The following is a 22,095-nucleotide window of genomic DNA, read 5'->3' as shown; positions in this document are numbered from 1 at the left end:
CTTACACAGCTCTTCAGAAGAATAAAAATTATTCAGAGAAATAAGAACGAGAGGCATGAAAAGCCATCTACAATGTTGTGGACAATATGGCAGAACAAACCATAAATACTCTAAGAAAGTGGAAATAGATATCGGGATGGTGTGGAGTGGTATGCGCCAGTTTCATTAGGGAGAAGGTCTCTGGGAATAGTAAGTTGTATAGAAAGAATGAGGATATTTTATAAAGGAAGAAAGATATTAATAAAAGCATGAAGTGAGTATATTGACAAAGAAAGAGGGGGTAAAAATAGCAGTTTGATCAGCCAGCCAGACATACCTAATTAATTTTAAGGAGTAATGAGACATAAACCGGAATGAATATGATGAGATAAAATGCCTTGAGCATAAAGCAAAGGTGTCAAGACTCACAGGCAATATTAAGTGGACCGTTGAACAGGGCAATGTTTTAGAAAATTAATTTGGCAGTAGTATGCAGGATGCATTCAAGAGTAAAATGACTTTCCCTGTCTGCTCACCTCTGTCATACTCCTTCATATCAACAATTCTAACTCCGCTCTATCCATCCAACTTTATATTATCCAACAAGGACACACTGCTTCATCAGGTGAGATAGAGTCTACATTATGTTGCTCCCCCTTTTATATGCTGTTTGTGTCCCAAAGTCTCTGGTTTTAAGATCTTACTCATCCTTCGAGGTTAGCATAGGCATTACTGCCCAGAGAGAGGCTCCTCCAATCCCTCTAGCCTTGTGATTCTCAACATGGGTAGAGCGTCCACTCCTGCACCCCAAAAAGGCTTCTGGAAGTCACGGCGGGTGGGGGGTGAAGTTGTAGTTGTTGGATGACTAGAGAGTGCCATAGGCATTGAGTGGGCAGAGGCCAGAAATGACAAACATCTTGCAGTGCATGGTGCGGACCCACGTCATGGAGAGATGCCCCTGTGGTAATGCATAAGGATCATGTCATCGTCTTCATTCAATTTGACATAAAGAATTCTTATCTCACCAGTGTTTTGAAATTCATCTGTGTTGTTGTCTGTAGCGGCTGATAGCTGGTTTTTATGGCTATATAGTATTCCACTGTATAAATATACAACCATCAAAATACATTCTATCGCTCAGACATTTTAATTGTTTCTAGTATTAGACTTTTGCAAGTAATGCTACTATGAACATTCTTGTCTGTGTTATAGGATGCACATGTATTTGCATTCCGATTGTGTGTGTGTATATATATATATATATATATATATATATACAGAAACAAAACTGCTAGATTATAAGGTATGCATATGTTCAATTTTGACTGTTATTACTGATTTATACTCCTACAACCATATGAGAATTCCAGTTACTCCACACGCAGCCAACACTGGTATTGTCAGTCTTTCATTTTAGTCATGCTGATAGATGCAGAGTAGAATCCCACTTGATTTTACTTTACATTTCTCTGGTTATTAATGTTGTTGGGTAACTTTTTATGTTTACTGGGCATTTGGATATCCTCTTTGTGAAAGGGTCTTTGCTTAGTTCTCTTCATTTTTTTCCCCTATTATCTGTATCTTTTTGATTTGTTGGAGCCCTTTTTATTTCTAATATGAGCCCTCTATTATCAATATAGTTTTAATGTAAACCACTCTTTTTCCACTGTATTGAGGTATTACTTTTGGTATTAATTAGCATCTCATATATAGAGAGATAAATTTTGGGGTGCTACTTCTGTTCTACTTTGTCTATTTTTATGCCAATAGTATAGTGTTTTATTTATAGTCTATAAGATAAAGTTTAATATCTGTTAAAGTTCCTACCTCCATATATACCCGTTTTTTAAAAAACATTTTATTTATTTGTCAGAGAGAGAGAGAGAGAGAGAGAGAAAGCAAGCGGGGGGGGGGGCTGAGGGAGAAGCAGGCTCCCCGCTGAGCAAGGAGCTCAATGCAGGACTCAATCCCAGGACCTTGGGATCATGACCTGAGCTGAAAGCAGATGCTTAACTGACTGAGCCACCCAGGCATCCCTCCATATATATCCTTTTAAAGTAATTTTTAAAGCTGGGGAGCCTGGGTGACTTAGTCAGTTAAGCATCTGATTCTTGATTTTGGCTCAGGTCATGATCTCAGGGTTGTGGGACTGAGTCCTGCGTCTGCTCTGCACTCACCAGGGAGTCTGCTTGGGATTCTTTCTCTCCCTCTGCCCCTCCCCACCTAAAATAAATAAATAAACCTTAAAGAAATAATTCTTAAAGCTAATTTTAGATATTTACCCTTGTATATACTTTAAAGTAATATTACCCAATCCTCTCAAAAAAAAGCCCTGGCCCCACTGAGATTCTAATCGGAATTGCATTAAATCTGCATATTAATTGAGATGATTGGCATTTTATGATATTAAGGCTTCACACCTAAGCATATCTGTTGTTTAGTTTGTTCAGATCTCATGCTCAGGAATAAGATTTTAAAATCATGTGACTATAGATTCTATGCTTTTCTTACTAAATTTTTTTATCATGTTCTTTTACTTTCTTTGTCACTGTAGTAAATGCAATAATTCTTCTCTAGTTTCATTTCCACATGGTTCTTTCTTTTTTTTAAAGATTTTATTTATTTATTTGACAGAGAGAGACACAGCAAGAGAGGGAACACAAGCAGGGGGAGTGGGAGAGGGAGAAGCAGGCTTCCCACCAAGCAGGGAGCCCGATGACGGGGCTCGATCCCAGGACCCTGGGATCATGACCTGAGCCGAAGGCAGACACTTAACGACTGAGCCACCCAGGCGCCCCTCACATGGTTATTTCTATTATAATGACAGTATTGAGTACATTTATCTTGTACCCAGTCATTTTATCACACTTCCTCATTAGTTATATTTTTTTGAATTGGTGTTCATTTCTCATTATGTTAAGTTACAGGTACCTTTGAGTCATCTAAGTGGAGGTGTCAGATAGTTGGATATAAATGTTCCTGGAACTCAGATCCAAGCTCCAAAAACCTCTAACAGAAGTCTAATAGTGGAGAAGCCACCGAAGGAGACTGGTAAGGAATAACCAATGAAGTAGAGGAAAATCCTCAGGGTCTGGTGTCAGGCAAGTCAGAGGATAAAGGTGTTTCATGGCCAAAGCCATGGCCACAATGTCAAGTAAGAGGCTGGGTACCCCATGCAAAGAAAAATGTCACCTGGAATTGTCAACGAAAAAATTCTGCCAAATCAGATAGGACCTGTTTCAGTAAAGGGGAGGGGACAAAGCCAGACTGTGGTGGGTTTAAGAGTTAATGGAGTATGAGAAGAATAAGAGAGGACTGTAGAGACAACTTGTTCAGAAAATCTGAACAGTGAGGGGCGCCTGGGCAGCTCAGTCGTTAAGCGTCTGCCTTCGGTTCAGGTCATGATCCCAGGGTCCTGGGATCGAGCCTCACATCAGGTTCCCTGCTCCACGGGGAAGCCTGCTTCTCTCTCTCCCACTCCCCCTGCTTGTGTTCCCTCTCTCGCTATGTCTCTCTCTGTCAAATAAATAAATAAAATCTTTAAAAAAAAAATCTGAACAGTGAGGCTGCAGAATGGGATTATAGCTGGAAGAGGTGAGGGATCAAGGCAATGGATTTGCTAACTTATTTGTTGATTTTTTAAAACATGGAACATATTAGAATGATGAGAACGATCCCGCAGAAGAGGAGATTGATGACTGCAGGGAGAATCATTGAAGCAAAAAACTGTGAAGACTTTGATAAAAGGGAAGGAATGGCACCTGAGTGCCGTGGATGGCTCAGATAGTCATAGGAGCAGGGAGGCTTCTTCTGTTGTAAGATTTATAACTTTCTAAATGCATTGATTTTTTTAAAAGGAAAGGCATACATTAAGCAGCCTACTCAAGATGAAAATGAAATCAGCCCTCTAAAAAGAGTCATGAAATAATAAAGGTCAGAGGAGAAACTAAAGATTTAAGAAATAAAATGACAGAATTAATAAAGATCCAGCTCTTAGAAAATTTGCCAGTGTATTCTCTTACCTTCTAGCAAATATAATCAAAGAAAAAACAAATTAGAACTTAGAGAATAAAATAACAGTTATAATAAAATAGAATATTTAAATAAAAGAGTTAAAAAATAAAAGACTAATATGGCTACAAAGATTATAAATGTCCAATTGAATAAGGGAAATGCTGACAAATGCAGAGAATTTAGGCAAGTGAAGTTAGAAAATAGTCTTCAAAGATAGAATTTTCTCAAAATCACTTACAGCTAGATCTCTATTTAACAGTTTTGCCTAAGGTTAAGCTTGTCTAAGCATGGGTACTTTGGAGAAAAATCATTCTGACAAGAAAAGTTCAAAAATTATCTTTTGATACAGTAGCTTGTTATAGCCCCCATGTTAGAAAGAGCTTTACAGAAATTATTTCCCAGCTTTAACTCAATTCTTGGGCCATACTTCATGAAAAATATGTAGTAGGATTCAGAATTAATACTTTCATGGCATGGAATTCAGCATTTATTTTTTTAAAAGATTTTATTTATTTATGAGCGAGAGAGTGTGGGGAGGAGGAGAGGGAGAGGGACAAGCAGGCCCACACTGAGCACAGAGCCCATCGCGGATCCCAGGGCCCTGAGACCATGACCTGAGCAGAAATCAAGAGTCGGCTGCTTAACTGACTGAGCTACTCAAGCGCCCCTCAGCATATATTTAAATAACAGTTTTTCTTCTGTCTCATCAACTTTTGCCAAACAATAAAAAATTGTTTTGCTCAAAAATTTATCCAGCTCTGAGGAGAAGTACTCCTTATGGTAATTATTTTTACAAGATCAATACATATTAAAAGTCATTATATTGTTAAATTATTAAAATGGTCTGCATGGACTACTCCATATAAATTATATCCTCCCTGTTCTCTACCCCCCGACTCTTTAAGCTCTTTTCATAGCACTTATCATTGCCTGGCATACTAGATGTTTATTCCCTTATTTATTGTCTTTATCCTTAGTACAAAGTAAGCTTCAGTAGACTTTCGTTAATCATTGTAATCTTAGTAATTAGCATGGTACCTGGTAGACAGTAGGTGCTCAATAAATATTTCTCTAATGAATGAATATATCCAACAATTATAAGAGCAATAATAAAATTAGACATTTTTGAAATTGTAAAATAAATAATCTAATTTAAAAAATATTAGAAAACATTTACTTCTGGTGACAAACCATTTTCAGTACTTATTCAACTTAAGAGGACAATCATAGTATGTTACTCTACGAATTTCCTTTTTCTATTTCATTCTTTTTTTTCTTTAAATTTTTTTACTGTTATGTTAATCACCATACATTACATCATTAGTTTGTGATGTAGTGCTCCATGATTCATTGTTTGTGCATAACACCCAGTGCTCCATGCAGAAAGTGCCCTCTTTAATAACCATCACCAGGCTAACCCATCTCCCCACCGCCCTCCCCTCTAGAACCCTGTTTGTTTTTCAGAGTCCATCGTCTCTCAGTCTCTCATGGTTCATCTCCCCCTCCGATTTACCCCCCTTCATTCTTCCCCTCCTTCTATCTTTTTTTTTCTTAACATATATTGCATTATTTGTTTCAGAGGTACAGATCCGTGATTCAACAGGCTTGCACAATTCACAGCGCTCACCATAGCACTTAACCTCCCCAATGTCTATCACCCAGCCACCCCATCCCTCCCACCCCACCCGCACTCCAGCAACCCTCAATTTGTTTCCTGAGATTAAGAATTCCTCATATCAGTGAGGTCATATGATACATGTCTTTCTCTGATTGACTTATTTCACTCAGCATAACACCCTCCAGTTCCATCCATGTTGTTGCAAATGGCAAGATCTCTTTCCTTTTGATGGCTGCATAATATTCCATTGTGTGTGTGTGTGTGTGTGTATATATATATATATATACCACTTCTTCTTTATCCATTCATCTGTCGATGGACATTTTGGCTCTTTCCACAGTTTGGCTATTGTGGACATTGCTGCTATAAACATCGGGGTGCACGTACCCCTTCGGATCCCTACAGTCGTATCTTTGGAGTAAATACCCAGTAGTACAATTGCTGGATCATATGGTAGCTCTATTTTCAACGTTCTGAGGAGCCTCCATACTGTTTTCCAGAGTGGTTGCACCAGCTTGCATTCCCAACAGTGTAGGAGGGTTCCCCTTTCTCTGCATCCACACCAACATCTGTCGTTTCCTGACTTGTTAATTTTAGCCCTTCTGACTGGTGTGAGGTGGTATCTCATTAAGGTTTTGATTTGGATTTCCCTGATGCCGAGCGATGTTGAGCACTTTTTCATGTTTATGTTGGCCATTTGGATGTCTTCTTTGGAGAAATGTCTGTTCGTGTCTTCTGCCCATTTCTTGGTTGGATTATTTGTTCTTTGGGTGTTGAGTTTGATAAGTTCTTTATATATTTTGGATACTAGCCCTTTATCTGATATGTCATTTGCAAATATCTTCTCCCATTCTGTTGGATGTCTTTTGTTTTTGTGGACTGTTTCTTTTGCTGTGCAAAAGCTTTTTATCTTGATGAAATCCCAATAGTTCATTTTTGCCCTCGCTTCCCTTGCCTTTGGCGATGTTTCTACGAAGATGTTGCTGCGGCTGAGGTCGGAGAGGTTGCTGCTTGTGTTCTCCTTTAGGATTTTGATGGACTCCTGTCTCACATTTAGGTCTTTCAACCATTTTGAGTCTATTTTTGTGTGTGGTGTAAAGAAATGGTCCAGTTTCATTCTTCTGCATGTGGCTGTCCAATTTTCCTAACACCATTTCTTGAAGAGACTGTCTTTTTTCCATTGGACATTCTTTCCTGCTTTGTCAAAGATAAGTTGACCATAGTGTTGAGGGTCCATTTCTGGGCTCTCTATTCTGTTCCATTGATCTATGTGTCTGTTTTTGTGCCAGGACCATACTGTCTTGATGATGACAGCTTTGTAATAGAGCTGGAAGTCCGGAATTGTGATGCCGCCAGCTTTACTTTTCTTTTTCAACATTCCTCTGGCTATTCGGGGTCTTTTCTGGTTCCATACAAATTTTAGGATTATTTGTTCCATTTCTTTGAAAAAAGTGGATGGTATTTTGATGGGGATTGCACTGAATGTGTAGATTGCTCTAGGTAGCATTGATATCTTCATGATATTTGTTCTTCCAATCCATGAGCATGGAACGTTTTTCCATTTCTTTGTGTCTTCCTCAATTTCTTTCATGAGTATTTTATAGTTTTCTGAGTATAGATCATTTGCCTCTTTGGTTAGATTTATTCCTAGGTATCTTAAGGTTTTGGGTGCAATTGTAAATGGGATCGACTCCTTATTTCTCTCTCTTCTGTCTTGTTGTTGGTGTATAGGAATGCCACTGATTTCTGTGCACTGATTTTATATCCTGCCACTTTACTGAATTCCTGTATGAGTTCTAGCAGTTTTGGGGTGGAGTCTTTTGGGTTTTCCACATACAGTATCATATCATCTGCAAACAGTGAGAGTTTGATTTCTTTGCTGATTTGGATGCCTTTGATTTCTTTTTGTTGTCTGATTGCTGTGCCTAGGACTTCTAATACTACATTGAATAGCAGTGGTGACAGTGGACATCCCTGCCGCGTTCCTGACCTTAGGGGGAAAGCTCTCAGTTTTTCCCCATTGAGAATGATATTTGCTGTAGGTTTTTCATAGATGGCTTTTATGATATTGAGGTATGTACCCTCTATCCCTATGCTCTGAAGAGTTTTGATCAAGAAAGGATGCTGTACTTTGTCAAATGCTTTTTCTATTGAGAGGATGCTTATCTATTGAGAGGATCATATGATTCTTGTTCTTTCTTTTGTTAATGTACTGTATCACGTTGACTGATTTGCGGATGTTGAACCAACCTTGCAGCCCAGGGATAAATCCCACTTGGTCATGGTGAATAATCCTTTTAATGTACTGTTGGATCCTATTGGCTAGTATTTTGGTGAGAATTTTTGCATCCATGTTCATCAAGGATATTGGTCTGTAATTCTCCTTTTGGATGGGGTCTTTGTCTGGTTTGGGGATCAAGGTAATGGTGGCCTCATAAAACGAGTTTGGAAGTTTTCCTTCCATTTCGATTTTTTGGAACAGTTTCAGGAGAACAGGTATTAATTCTTCTTGAAAAGTTTGGTAGAATTCCCCTGGGAAGCCATCTGGCCCTGGGCTTTTGTTTGTTGGGAGATTTTTGATGACTGCTTCAATTTCCTTAGTGGTTAGAGGTCTGTTCAGGTTTTCTATTTCTTCCTGGTTCAGTTTTGGTAGTTGATACATCTCTAGGAATGCACCCATTTCTTCCAGGTTATCTAATTTGCTGGCATAGAGTTGCTCATATGTTCTTATAATTGTTTGTATTTCTTTGGTGTTGGTTGTGATTTCTCCTCTTTCATTCATGATTTTGTTGATTTGGGTCATTTCTCTTTTCTTTTTGATAAGTCTGGCCAGGGGTTTGTCAATCTTGTTAATTCTTTCAAAGAACCAGCTCCTAGTTTCGTTGATCTGTTCTACTGTTCTTTTGGTTTCTATTTCATTGATTTCTGCTCTGATCTTTATTATTTCTCTTCTCCTGCTGGGTTTAGACTTTATTTGCTGTTTTTTTCTCTAGCTCCTTTAGGTGTAGGGTTAGGTTGTGTATTTGAGACCTTTCTTGTTTCTTGAGAAAGGCTTGTATTGCTATATACTTTCCTCTTAGGACTGCCTTTGCTGCATCCCAAAGATTTTGAACAGTTGTGTTTTCATTTTCATTGGTTTCCATGAATTTTTTTAATTCTTCTTTAATTTCCTGGTTGACCCATTCATTCTTTAGTGGGATGCTCTTTAGCCTCCATGTGTTTGAGTTCTTTCCAACTTTCCTTTTGTGATTGAGTTCTAGTTTCAAATCATTGTGGTCTGAAAATATGCAGGGAATGATCCCAATCTTTTGGTACCGGTTGAGACCTGATTTGTGACCTAGGATGTGATCTATTCTGGAGAATGTTCCATGGGCACTAGAGAAGAATGTTCATTCTGTTGCTTTGGGATGGAATGTTCTGAATATGTCTGTGAAGTCCATTTGGTCCAGTGTGTCATTTAAAGTCTTTATTTCATTGTTGATCTTTTGCTTAGATGATCTGTCCATTTCAGTCAGGGGGGTGTTAAAGTCCCCCACTATTATTGTATTGTTGTCAATGTGTTTCTTTGCTTTTGTTATTAATTGCCTTATATAATTGGCTGCTCCCATGTTAGGGGCATAGATATTTACAATTGTTAGATCTTCTTGTTGGATAGACCCTTTAAGTAGGATATAGTGTCCTTCCTCATCTCTTATTACAGTCTTTGGTTTAAAATCTAATTTGTCTGATATAAGGATTGCCACCCCAGCTTTGTTTTGTTGTCCACAAGCATGGTAAATGGTTTTCCACCCCCTCACTTTCAATCTGGGGGTGTCTTTGGGTCTAAAATGAGTCTCTAGCAGACAGCATATTGATGGGTCTTGTTTTCTAATCCAATCTGATAGCCTGTGTCTTTTGATTGGGGCATTTAGCCCATTTACATTCAGGGTAACTATCGAAAGATATGAATTTAGTGCCATTGTATTGCCTCTAAGGTGACTGTTACTGTATATTGCCTGTGTTCCTTTCTGGTCTATGTTGCTTTTAGGCTCTCTCTTTGCTTAGAGGACCCCTTTCAATATTTCTTGTAGGGCTGGTTTCGTGCTTGCAAATTCCTTTAGTTTTTGTTTGTCCTGGAAGCTTTTTATCTCTCCTTCTATTTTCAATGACAGCCTAGCTGTATATAGTATTCTTGGTTGCATATTTTTCTTGTTTAGTGCTCTGAATATATCATACCAGTCCTTTCTGGCCTGCCAGGTCTCTGTGGATAGGTCTGTTGCCAATCTAATGTTTCTACCATTATAGGTTACATCTCTCTTCTCCCGAGCTGCTATCAGGATTTTCTCTTTGTCTCTGAGACTTGTAGGTTTTACTATTAGATGTCGGAATGTTGACCTATTTTTATTTTGAGAGGGGTTCTCTGTGCCTCCTGGATTTTGAAGCCTATTTCCTTCCCCACGTTAGGGAAGTTCTCTGTTATAATTTGCTCCAATATACCTTCTGCCCCCCTCTGTCTTCTTCTTCTGGGATCCCAATTATTCTAATGTTGCTTCGTCTTATGGTATCGCTTATCTCTCAACTTCTGCCCCTGTGATCCAGTAGTTGTTTATCTTTTTCTCAGCTTCTTTATTTTCCATCATTTGGTCTTCTATATCACTGATTCCCTCTTCTGCCTCATTTATCCTAGTAGTTAGTGCCCCTATTTTTGATTGCACCTCATTAATAGCCTTTTTGATTTTGGCTTGGTTAGATTTTAGTTCTTTTATTTCTCCAGAAAGGGTTTCTCTAATAACTTCCATGCTTTTTTCAAGCCCAGCTAGTATCTTTAAAATCATCATTCTGAACTCTAGGTCCAACATCGTACTAATGTCCGTATTGAGTAGGTCCCTGGCAGATGGTACTACCTCTTGTTCTTTTTGTTGAGGTGACTTTTTCTGTCTTGTCATTTTGTCCAGAGGAGAATAGATGAATGAGAGAACAAAATGCTAACAGGTTAAAAACGTCCCCAGAAAATATACTCGAAACAAATCAGAAAAGACCTGAAACCAGGGGAAAAGAAAGGGAAAGAAAGAAAAAAGAAAGAGAAAAAAAAGAAAAAGAAAAAGATAAAAACAGAACAAAACAAAACAAAAAAAACAGAATATGATCAGGCTGGTGCATAGATAAGTGCCACACACTAGATTTTGAGTGTATTTTGGTCTGTTAGAAGAAAGTGCCTCCCAAAATTTTAAAGAAAGAAAGACTTACATATGTACAAAATAAGGGTTGATATGATGAAGGGATGGAATATGACTGTAAAGATGAAAATTATAAAAAATTTTATAAAAATAATTGAGAAGATAAGAAGTTGTTTGAAAAAAGAAAGATTTAAAAAAACAAAGAAAGAAAAAAAAAGGGGGGAGAGAGTGCGATCAGGCAGGAGACTAGAACAAAGCCATACACTAGAGACTTAGGGTATATTTTGATCTGTTAGAAGAAACTGTATCTCAAAATTTTAAAGAGATAACAACTTATATATATATATGCCAAAAATAAGGGTAACTACTATGAAGGATAGAATATGACTCTAAAAATGAAAAATAAAATTTTTTTTAAAAAAGAGATTGATAAGATGTTGGTTGAAAAACGGAAAAAGAAAAATTAAAAAAAAAACAGTTAAGGGGCGCCTGGGTGGCTCAGTTGGTTGGGCGACTGCCTTCGGCTCAGGTCATGATCCTGGAGTCCCAGGATCGAGTCCCACATTGGGCTCCCTGCTCAGTAGAGAGTCTGCTTCTCCCTCTGACCCTCCCCCCTCTCATGTGCTCTCTCTCTCTCTCATTCTCGTTCTCTCAAATAAAAAAATTAAATCTTAAAAAAAAAAGACAGTTACAAAAATTAACTTTGAAAGACTAAAGAATCATGATAAAAAAGCCATGAATTCTATGTGCAGTATTCCCCTAGTGCTGGAGTTCTGCCGTTCTCATTGATGGGTAAACTTGGTCTTGGCTTGCTGGCTGTTCGTGCTGATTTTCTGGGGGAGGGGCCTGTTGCCGTGGTTCCCAAACATCTTTGCCAGAGGCGGAATTGCCCCGCCCTTGTTGGTCCAGGCTAAGTAATCTGCTCGGGTTTGCTCTTGGGAGCTTTTGTTCCCTGCAAGCTCTCGGTACAGCTTTGGAGGACCAGGGTGAAAATGGTGGCCTCCCAATCTCCACCCGGAGGAGATGAGAACTCGGGGCCCCGCTCCTCAGTGCGACCCCAGACAAAAGCAGTCAATCACTCCTGTCTCCCCGGTCTCCAGTTGCACTCAGCGCTCACCCGGCCTGTGACCGAGCATTTCTATCTCTGGCACCCGACCCCATGTGGAGTCTCCAAACCCAGCAGATCCCTGTGGAGCACTTCCGCGCCGTTCCTCCCAGGGGAGGAAGGGGAGTCTCCCCAGCTCTGCCGCTTGTTGGGTCCCTGCTGGAGGAGCAGCGGCCCGAGTGGGCCGCGGATCACAGTTTATGGCCACCCCGAGCTGAGAGCCCGCGCCTCGGCTCCGTCTCTGCAGCCGGCTTCCCCGCTCTGATACCTGGGAGCTCTGCTGCACTCAGGCACCCCCGGTCTTTCTGTGACCCCGAGGGTCCTGAGACCACACTGTCCCGCGAGGATTCCACCCCCCGCTTAGCCACTGGAGCGACGTCCCTCAGCGGAGCTGGCTTCTAAAAGTTCCGATTTTGTGCTCCGTGGCTCTAGCACTTGCCAGAAGCAGCCCATGGAGGCCCCCTCCCCCGCCGTCTATCCTCCCGAATATCGCCTCGGATTCACTTCTCCGCACGTCCTACCTTCCAGAAAGTGGTCGCTTTTCTGTTCAGAGAGTTGTTGCTATTCTTCTCTTTGATCTCCTGCTGAGTTCGTAGGTGTTCAGAATGGTTTGATCCCTATCCAGCTGAATTCCTGAGACCAGACAAAATCCAGGTCTCCTGCTCCTCTGCCATCTTGCTCCGTCCCTATTTCATTCTTTAGGCATAAAATTTTTGTCACTTTGAAATCTAATGGCTAAATAGCAGATGTTTTTTCAGACCAACATTTTCTTCAAACCTATTATGAAATTATATTCTGTACCTCTCTTTTATTTTAGTAAGTTGGCTTTACTTAAACTTGAGATACAGCTCAAACTATTTAAAATAGGAAAATTCCAATTCTGAATACATTTTTCAGAATGTAATTAAGGAGTCCACATGCAATTTCTGCTGCAAATCTGCTCAAATGTTAGTTTGTAAATTTATAAGATGACTCTGTTCAGTACTGTAACAGCAACAGTGAAATGTCATGAAGATAGACTGCAGACAAGGTCACTTCAACAGTGCGACTTTTAAAAGCACAGCTTCACTCAACAATAAAAATCAAAGCTACTGAGGAACGGGGTTTTATGGGTAATCATTATTTTACAAACCTCTCTTCACACAGCATTTTTAAGACAACATTATTTGTTTTATGGAGTAATCAATTATGAATCTACTCTTGTAGTTTTAAATGTGTAATATAGATCGCATAAAACATTTCAAGAATTAAGTTTTCCCTAAACTATGAGAAGAAGGAGTTACAACACATGATTTCAAAGAATCCTTTAAAGTTTGATGTTCCAGGGTACTTTTAAAACTTAGTCAAAATGGATCTTTTATCAGAATTTGGCTTAAACATTAGAAAGCTAATATAATTCCACTAACACTTAAATTCCACTAACATTTAAAAATGATGGCAGAAAACAGTTAATTATTTACACAGGTTAGAAAAGATGTGGAAATTAAACTTATATTTCAGAAATACATCAGATATTCTGTACCTCTCTCCAACTCCATAAAAAGCAAATGTTGTAAATGTAAAGAAAAATCCTGTTTATGTAAATTCAACACATCGTTGTGCTGTATGCAAAAAGAACTTAAAGGTGAGAAAACAGACAATAAAATCGATCAGGGCAGGGACCATTATATCCCTAACAACTCGTATAGTGCATGGCATTCAAATATTTACTACATTTAAATCAAAGAATAAATGAATGACACAGACCTTGATTTGAAAGATCTTAAAATCTAACAGAAGAGGTTTTGAATGAAACCACTGCTGAATTATCAAGGAGGAAGTGTGTCCTTTATCTGCGAGAGGATGAGGTTCTTGAGTCAATTTAGAGGTATGCTTCAAAAATATTTGGCATTTACTCTTGACAAATAAAATATATATCTACAGATTTAAAAAAATTGGCAACAGTGAGGAATAGATTTGTGAGGGAAGAGACCATCGGTAGGGAAGCCAGTTAGAAAACTCTTCAAGGTGGGCGCCTGGGTGGCTCAGTGGGTTAAGCATCTGCCTTCGGCTCAGCTCATGATCCTGGGGTCCTGGATCCAGCCCCACGTTGGGCTCCCTGCTCAGTCCGCTTCTCCCTCTCCCTCTGCCTCTCCCTACACACGCTTGTGCTCTCTGTCAGATAAATAAAATCTTTAAAAAAAATCTTCAAGATAAGAGATATAGTTTAACCTTAGCTAGAGGCAACAAGATCTGAAAGGGAGATGGGCATTAAAGATATTATAGAGACAGAACTTACAGAATGTCTGTGGCAAATGGACAGGAAGCAAAAATGACAGCATTTTCAAACCTGGGTGATTGGAAGAATGGTAACATCATCATAAAGAAGGAAGTAAGAAGGCTACAGTTTCAGGAGGGTTGGGTGTGGCTTTAAATAAATTTGGTTTTAATTAAGTATCTGACAACCAAATAGAGGAATAGGAGTCTGGTGTCTTACCTACCCAGTCTTTTACAGTTATCCAGCCTTCACCAAATTTGAGAGCAAATTTGTTAAGAACTCTTCTATATTGAGATGTCCCAGAGCATTCAATTTAATTTTCAAGGAATGACTTTTCTTTTCTTTATACTAATTAACATGCCTAAAATGTTTCATAATTATTAGAAGAAGCATACCTGTTAAAAACGGGTTTGTAAATAAACACAACCAACTTTTGGTGAGTACCCAGCTCATTAGGTAAGCACAGACTTGTGCCCCACCATAGGGCATCCTATTTAGCCATGAGTATTTAGTTGGCCCTGGGGATCAGTAAGTACAATTTACAGAGAGAAAAGAGTGCATTAGGTTAAAACTATGAATCAATTTAGAGGAAGCCAGTTGAGGCTGCTTCTGCCTTTATTTTCCCACATTATTACTTATCAATGGTAGCCTAAGTGATATAGCAGAAGGCCTGAGTCAATAACTAAGCCACTCACCAGCTAGCTGTATGATTTGGGCAAATCACCTCTTAGGTCTTCAGTTTTCTTTTCAGTTAAATGGGATTAAGTAAATAGCACCTGCAAATTATAAGGATTTGAACTAATAGCAGCTACTATTTCCTAAGTGCATAAATGTGCATGATAATACATTAAGTCTCTACATTGAATGGGTCTTTAGTTGTCTCACACACTCTGGCAAACAGGGGTCATTCCTCTCTCCCCTTACAAATGAGGACACTGAAGTCAAGTGAGGTTACAGGTACCTGCTGAGTAGCAGGGTTCAAAGTGAAGCCAGGACTGACTCTAAAGACCATATACTTTCAAGTGTAACACATCACTTCTTGCTTGTAAAATATTCTCATTTGGAACTCGTAACTACCTTGTGAGAAGGTACAGTATGCATTTACCCCCATTGTCCGAATTGGGAAGCAGATTCAGAGTACAGTTGATTTGTACAAGGTTAGATATCAAGGAGTAGTAAAGCAGACTTAAAATTCTTTACCAATAAGATCTGACCAAAATAAAAGCAAATAAGGCACTAAAAGAGAAAAACAAAAAACAAAAAACAGTCCTTAAAGAACACATCACTCCTAATATAACAAGATACTAAGTTCATCATAATTGCAATTAAATGCCAAAGTGGCCTTTATTCCTGAAGTACAAGAGCCTCCCAGATTTCTCCCCACTTGACTCCTTTCCAATTTCTGTCACAAATTCTTATAGGGCAAAGTGCTGACCCACATTAATATATATCAAAAGTACCTTTTCATCCCTCAACTGCTTAGTGGTACTAATATCTGGAAGTAAAGCAAGCAACATTTAAAAAATCAGTTAAATTAATATTATATGGTCTTTTTATTCCTGAACTCAACCATAAAAGTTATCACAGTTGATACTATGAAGACCACAGCATAATTATAAGAAAATATTTACTTTTTTAAAAAGCCCTTTAACTTGGGGTGCCTAGGTGGCTCAGTCTATTAAGCGTCTGCCTTTGGCTCGGGTCATGATCCCAGAGTCTGGGATTGAGCCCCACATTGGGCTCCCCTGGTCGCAGGGAGCCTGCTTCTCCCTCTCCTCCCTGCTTGTGCTTTCTCTTGCTACCTCTCTCTCTCAAATAAATAAACATATTTTTTAAAAAGCCCTTTAACTTGATGACAAGTAAAAAAAAAAAGGAAGGAAGGAAGGAAGAAAGAAAGAAAGATAGATTTCCTTGCCACCCACTCTTAGATTTTGTGAATTTTGGTATATATTTGCTGTGGCGCAAGGATGAAGACTGTTAATACCATAAAGATAATGGCAAACCACAAAGTCCTGCTTGATCCTTTATGGTTGGCATGTGATGTGACACCCAGCTGTCTTATGTGCCATAAAAAGTAATAATCTGGATAACCATCAGTTTGTCTTTTACTGACCTGAACCATATCCAGTGTTTCTATCTTCTATGTAGCTTTATGGTGATGGAGGGAAATAAAGGAATCAGTCAGTACTCTCTGGATACAAATATAATCAAGCAAAATTAGCTGGGTTCTCCATACACATAGTCAGCCAATCACAGATCAAGTTGATTCTGCTGCAGAACCAATCAGATTGTATAAATTGTGTATTAGCTGGAACAGGGAAAGCTGGGTAAGTTAAGGGTAGTAAAGGGCAATGTAAACAAGAGAGAAAAATGTGAACCACTGTTTCTCAGCTGCTTGTAATTAGAAACAGTTAATCAATACAAGTTAACCATTATAAAGAAATTCCCTACCTAGACCTTAAAAAAAAAGCACCACCAATTCATTCTATAATTCGACTCCAGCAAAAAGCAAAATGAGTTATGCCAGTCAGTCAAATGGCAATCAGTGGAGACCAGTGGAGGCTAGAATTATTTCTTAGTGTTAATTTAATGTTGTTAGGAGGCAGGTCAGAGCAGTCCTCCCCAACTCCCCATCCCCAGGGTGGAAGGGGGAACGTGACAAATTTAGGACAAATTGGTCAAGCGCCTCCAAAGCACCATGCCAAATCTGTCCAGCAATTCTAAATTCCTGTAGAGCAGGAGAATTGGGTATTCCTTCTTTCTGCTTATGAGAGAAATATCTCCCCAAAAAGAGGCAAATACTAAGTAAAAGTGAATCAACCAGCCTCAGTCTAAATCTCTTCTCATCCACTCTCCACACTATAGACAAAGTAACCTCCCAAAGTCCAAGTCATGACCATATTACTTTTACTTAAAACTTTTGTTTTCAATCACCTACAAGCTCAATAAAAGCCAAGATCTTTAGTATGGAAACCAGTGTTTCTAATAATCTAGTAGTTCTTGCTATCTTTCCAGCCAACTTTCCTCTCAACCTCTCTTCCTATGTCACACTTTTCTCTCATAAAAAGAGTTAAAACAGGGGCGCCTGGGGGGCTCAGTCGTTGGGCGTCTGCCTTCGGCTCGGGTCATGTGGGATCGAGCCCCGCATCGGGCTCCCTGCTCCGCGGGAGGCCTGCTTCTCCCTCTCCCACTCCCCCTGCTTGTGTTCCCTCTCACTGTGTCTCTCTCTGTCAAATAAATAAAATCTTAAAAAAAAAAGAGTTAAAACACACTACATCAAAGGAAGCAAAATGAATATTATTGAATACTTCCCAAATGAAAAGGGCTATGGAAGACACTACAGATAATACAAGGGTGAGTGGAGTTAAATCTCTTTCCCTTCTGCATTTAACCTTCAGTTAACTCTCTTAGCCCTGTTCCCTGGCAATCTGATAAAAGTAGGTATGCCAACTATGTTACTAGGCAACATTGCTTATAGTAAAAATGATTAGTAAATTCTCATCTGGACTCAGAGGAACTATAAATAAACTCTAAATATCTCATAGGAAGCCATAGCTTTGACCTCCCTGAGTGTGATGGCTCTTGTAATTGTCATATCCCTTATGGGGTCCCTGGAAGCTAAGTCTATGGAGTTGTATGGCATATTGTCTCCTGTGAGACACGAGATTTTTTAAACCAAGACAGCTCCTGCAGCCACCTTGTGTGAGCTTTCTCTCCTTCAGCTGAGCTTTCACTTGGAGCAAGGACTCCCAGATGGCTACAGGAACTGCTTACATGGACTGCTGTGAGGATCACAACCACTGATGAGGAACATTTGATGCTGCCTTGCTGGCAAGCTGTGGTTCCTGCCTGACAGCCTTCTAAGTAAACAAGCCTATCGTGGTTTTCTGTTTAGTTGAATCTAGAAAGACCCGTCCATTTGCATAGCAAGAAGAGTAAAAGAATGCCTTAGAATGATGTTCCAGGTGTTCTACAATTTGTACCCAAACCCTCCCTGTCTGCTCTTTTAGATTAATATATATCCTTGACAAATCAAATACACAGCTTTTACTCACCTCTCTCTGTTGTTATTTCTTTTCTGGGGAGCCCGTCTTCCAGGTAACATATACTACCTCCCTGCAGTCCATTCCTTCAGCCATCTGTTCAGATGAAGCTATGGGTATTTGCAACCAGAGAGAAAGGAGATATTGGCTAGGTAAAGGATGCAAGGAAACTTTCCTAAGAGAAGCTAAGTGTACACACTTGCAGAAAAAGAATGGAAATTTACTGAGAATAAAAAAATAGGTTGAAGTTTGAGGAGAGATGTGGCAATAGCATGTTAAAATGTACAATGTTTAGATAGAGTGTCTAGACCAATTGTAGAAAAGAGCAGAGCAAGGCAGTATATCGAATGCTCCCCTTTTTCCGCATTAGCCGTGGGGAGAAGCCAGGGAGCCCTGCATCAGCATCAAAAGCAGGTGACTTATAAGAGTTAGACAATTCAGTAATCTGTACTTTGGGGGACGGAGGAGGATGGAGGAAAGGATTACAAAGGGGATGGCATTTACCAGTGGTTCAGGTAAGGGACAGTGTTGCTACAAGTGCTCCAACTCTACCTTCTTACCCCATTATCCTAATCAGCCTGCCCCAGTAGAATTTGCAAGCTGATGTTAATTGTGTCGTAGAAAGTTGCCGAATACCCTAACTTGTTATACTTTAGGGTCGACTCCATTATTTCCAAACTCTGATTGTGGTTAACTCAAGAACTAACCAAGATGTGGCACTTAGGAAAAAAACTTTAGTTCAGCTGGACTTGCTAAAGGCTCTAATAGGTTTAAGTGTGTGAATTCTTAAGTTAAAACACCCATTTAAAGCAAAATATAGAGAATCAGTCAACAGAGATAAAGAGGAATGAAGTACACTCCCAGAGAGACACTAGCAAGATATCCTAGAGGTGTGAAGGAAAGCAGTTCCGGCTCCTCTTTTTTTTTTTTTTTTTTTAAGATTTTATTTATTTATTTGAGAGAGAGAAAAAGTAAGAGACAGCACAAGGGGAGGCATGGAGGAAAGGGAGACCCAGGACCCTGGGATCATGATCTGAGCTGAAAGCAGACACTCAACCGACTGAGCCACCCAGGCATCTCTATGGCTCCTAATTTTCTGTTATTGGTGTCAGTTGCCTCTGAGACTGAGCTGTATTCCCTGCTCTTGGACTCTGTGACATAAAGCTATAGCCTTCTTCTAACAACACACTCTTTTTGCTTAAGCTAGTTTAATTTGTCACCAAAAAAATCCCTAACCCAAAAACAGTGGTTGGAGCAAAGTGTATACATAATCAGGTTCTATCATAGTGAAAGATTCTGTTAATGCTGTTTTAAAAAGAAAGAGAACTCAATTATGGCTATTTTATTTGGCGTTGTAAACTTCCCATTCATCTTTTTATTCTCACAGGATCTAACATAGTGCCTTATACACACCACATTTAACACATTTAAATGTTTATAGAATGAAAAAAATAAATGTTTATTGAATGAACATATAATTAGAAAAGAATGAAATCTACTTGGTCAAAATAGTATGTCTAATTATGGAGTCTTCAAAAGCATTTCATTTCCAATTAATAAAAAATACTCTGCAGTTCTCATTAGCATAATTCTATGATTAAACAGACATACATACACCAAAAAATGCTGCATTCTGTGCTCTAAAAACTAAAAGCATAATTTGGATTTCATTTATTCAGATTTTGTTAACTCATGGGACTATAAAGCCTGCTTAGTGCAGACTATTCCAGTTCTTCTCCTTCTGGGCACATGATAGAATTGCATCTCTCAACTTCCTTGAAGTTGGGTGTAGCCATATGATTTCTTTGGCCATTAAAATGTTAGCGGAAGTTACACGTGTCACTTCCAAGTAGAAGCCTTTAAGAGCCAAGGTGCAATTCATCACCTCCTTCCGCCCCCACCCCTGCCCTAACAATTGTGGAAGCACGTATTCCTCCAATAAACTGGTGCTCCAACCTGGAACAGAGTTCTCCTGTTGACCCTACTTGGACATGTCCTGTGACTAAGATACAACCCTTTTTCTAAACCACTGAGATGCGAGGGTCTTTTGTTACAACAGCATAATTTACACTACCTGACATATTCAGCAAGCACTTCTCTCATATATGGAGTAAAAACAATGAACAGCTCTGGCCTTCAATTTGTCTTCAGAATAGTAGCATTTTGTATAGTACTGCATTATTTATATAAGAATACTTTCTTATAGAAGTGTACCTCACCATCCATACTCTCAAAATCCAAACAGAGGAACTGGAGTCAGATCCATTTTTGGACCAATCCCTCATTCTCTCAACTCCCAGTACCTGCTATCTGAAACTCAGGGACCAAATACATATGGATGAGATGCTATTCCTTGCCTTTCAAATTCTTGCCATCTGAACTCAGGAGTGAAAAAAAAATTTAGACAGTAAAGGATTCTTGATCCATTATTTTATTTGTTCCCATAAAGCTGTTTTGCTACTACAATACTTCTTAGACCCTCAACATCCATTGAATGAACTGTGTGCTGTTATCATTCTAATTTTACAAACAAGGAAAAAGATTCAGGGAGGTTCATAAATTTGCTGGGAACAACCTCACATGTTAGTAGTACAATCCCAGATGTACCATGCTTTCTAAGGTCTCTTACAGCTACAGAATTCCAGGATTTGATAGTAAATTAATAGTAACAATCATGTTGTGATTTTAAAAAAACCTATGTTAATCACATATTTACATTCAAGAATAATTAAAGTCATTCTTGAAGCAATTCTACTTGCCTGAACATAGTCTAATCCGGGACCCTGAGTGCCCTGAAGCACAGAACAGGAAGAAATCCTAGAGATCACCTGGTCAAACAGGCAACCTGCAGAACAATGAGGAATTAAGAATTTAGGGGAAAGGTAGCCTTTTCCTTTGACATACAGTCTATTTAAAATTCTGACTTTTAGATTCTCTTCACTTTGGTTCTTACCAAATTGGCTAACCTCAAACTCTTTGCTCTCCCGATTTTTTATCAAACCTCGGGAAGGACTTCCTGTCCATCCATTTCTGTAGGTTCAGTGGTTCTCAATGGTCAAATAAGTTTGTAAAAGGTCACATAATAACCTCCTTTAAGAGTCATCTTTCACATTAGCCAAGAAATTGAGTAAAAAACTACTGAAATTTGTCTAACCCAGCTATTTCAAAGTTATATGAGTTCAGATTCTTATTTCAAGAAATAAACTATTGATTGCTCATTTCTTAGAACACAGTTTGGGAAATACTCTTCTAGGTAATTCTAAATGTTATAAATGGATCAAGTTAAGCCTTCAGGGAAGGGAACTTATCGTTGGAGTTTTATTACCGCCCTACATTGAAGAACACTGTCTAAAATTCATTATTTTCTGTAGGGATTTTTAAAAAAGATTTTATTTATTTACTTGATAGAGAGCTCAAGAGAGGGAGCACAAGCAGGGGGAGTAGGAGAGAGCCCCCCAATGTGGGGCTTGATCCCAGGACCCTGAGATCATGACCTGAGCTGGAGGCAGACACTTGACTGAGCCATCAGGCGCCCCTGTAGGGATTTTTTTAAAGATGTTGCCAACTTCATCATACAATTTAATCTCCCCTTTTATTAGTGCCCATGAGAGAATGCCCTTCTCAGGCCTCATCACCAGAAAATGCCTCCTTAGGGAGAACTGATTTGTTTTTATCTTGTAAGTAGAAACACACTGAAACTTACTTTATCGCTCCCCCCCTCCTTTTTTTTCTTGGCTGCTGTGAAGCCCAGAGCCAAAACTGCGACTCACTTTTAGTACAGGATCTTATACTATGCACTTGGTGTTATCTGTTCCCTTGGCTTTGTTTCCTTTTTTCCTGCTCTGCCTCAATTTTCTCATTTAGTTTTGTTTTATCCTTTTGTACTATATGGACACAAACTGGCTTCATTTTTGGAACTCTAT

At 39.1% G+C, this 22,095-nt stretch overlaps 1 protein-coding gene across 7 annotated transcripts in view; it reads right to left on the bottom strand.

Annotated features, from left to right (window-relative positions):
• KLHL5 (kelch like family member 5) overlaps nt 1–22,095 on the bottom strand; it is an 88,337-nt gene that overhangs the window by 64,843 nt on the left and 1,399 nt on the right. For 3 of the 7 annotated variants that reach the window (XM_027599087.2, XM_027599092.2, XM_027599090.2), the window contains exons 1-2: nt 18,185–18,270; nt 516–937 (exon numbers count right to left, since the gene is read on the bottom strand). The exons of 1 other annotated variant lie outside the window; for it this stretch is intronic. The gene's annotated coding sequence lies outside the window, so the exon portion shown is untranslated. Of the gene's footprint in view, nt 1–515; nt 938–18,184; nt 18,276–22,095 lie in introns of those variants that run through there. 3 more of the 7 variants (XM_027599093.2, XM_027599094.2, XM_027599089.2) reach the window with 3 other exon arrangements.

Source organism: Zalophus californianus, chromosome 2, assembly GCF_009762305.2.
Source record: "Zalophus californianus isolate mZalCal1 chromosome 2, mZalCal1.pri.v2, whole genome shotgun sequence".
Classification (NCBI taxonomy): domain Eukaryota; kingdom Metazoa; phylum Chordata; class Mammalia; order Carnivora; family Otariidae; genus Zalophus; species Zalophus californianus.
This window is presented reverse-complemented; position numbering and strand designations above follow the sequence as displayed.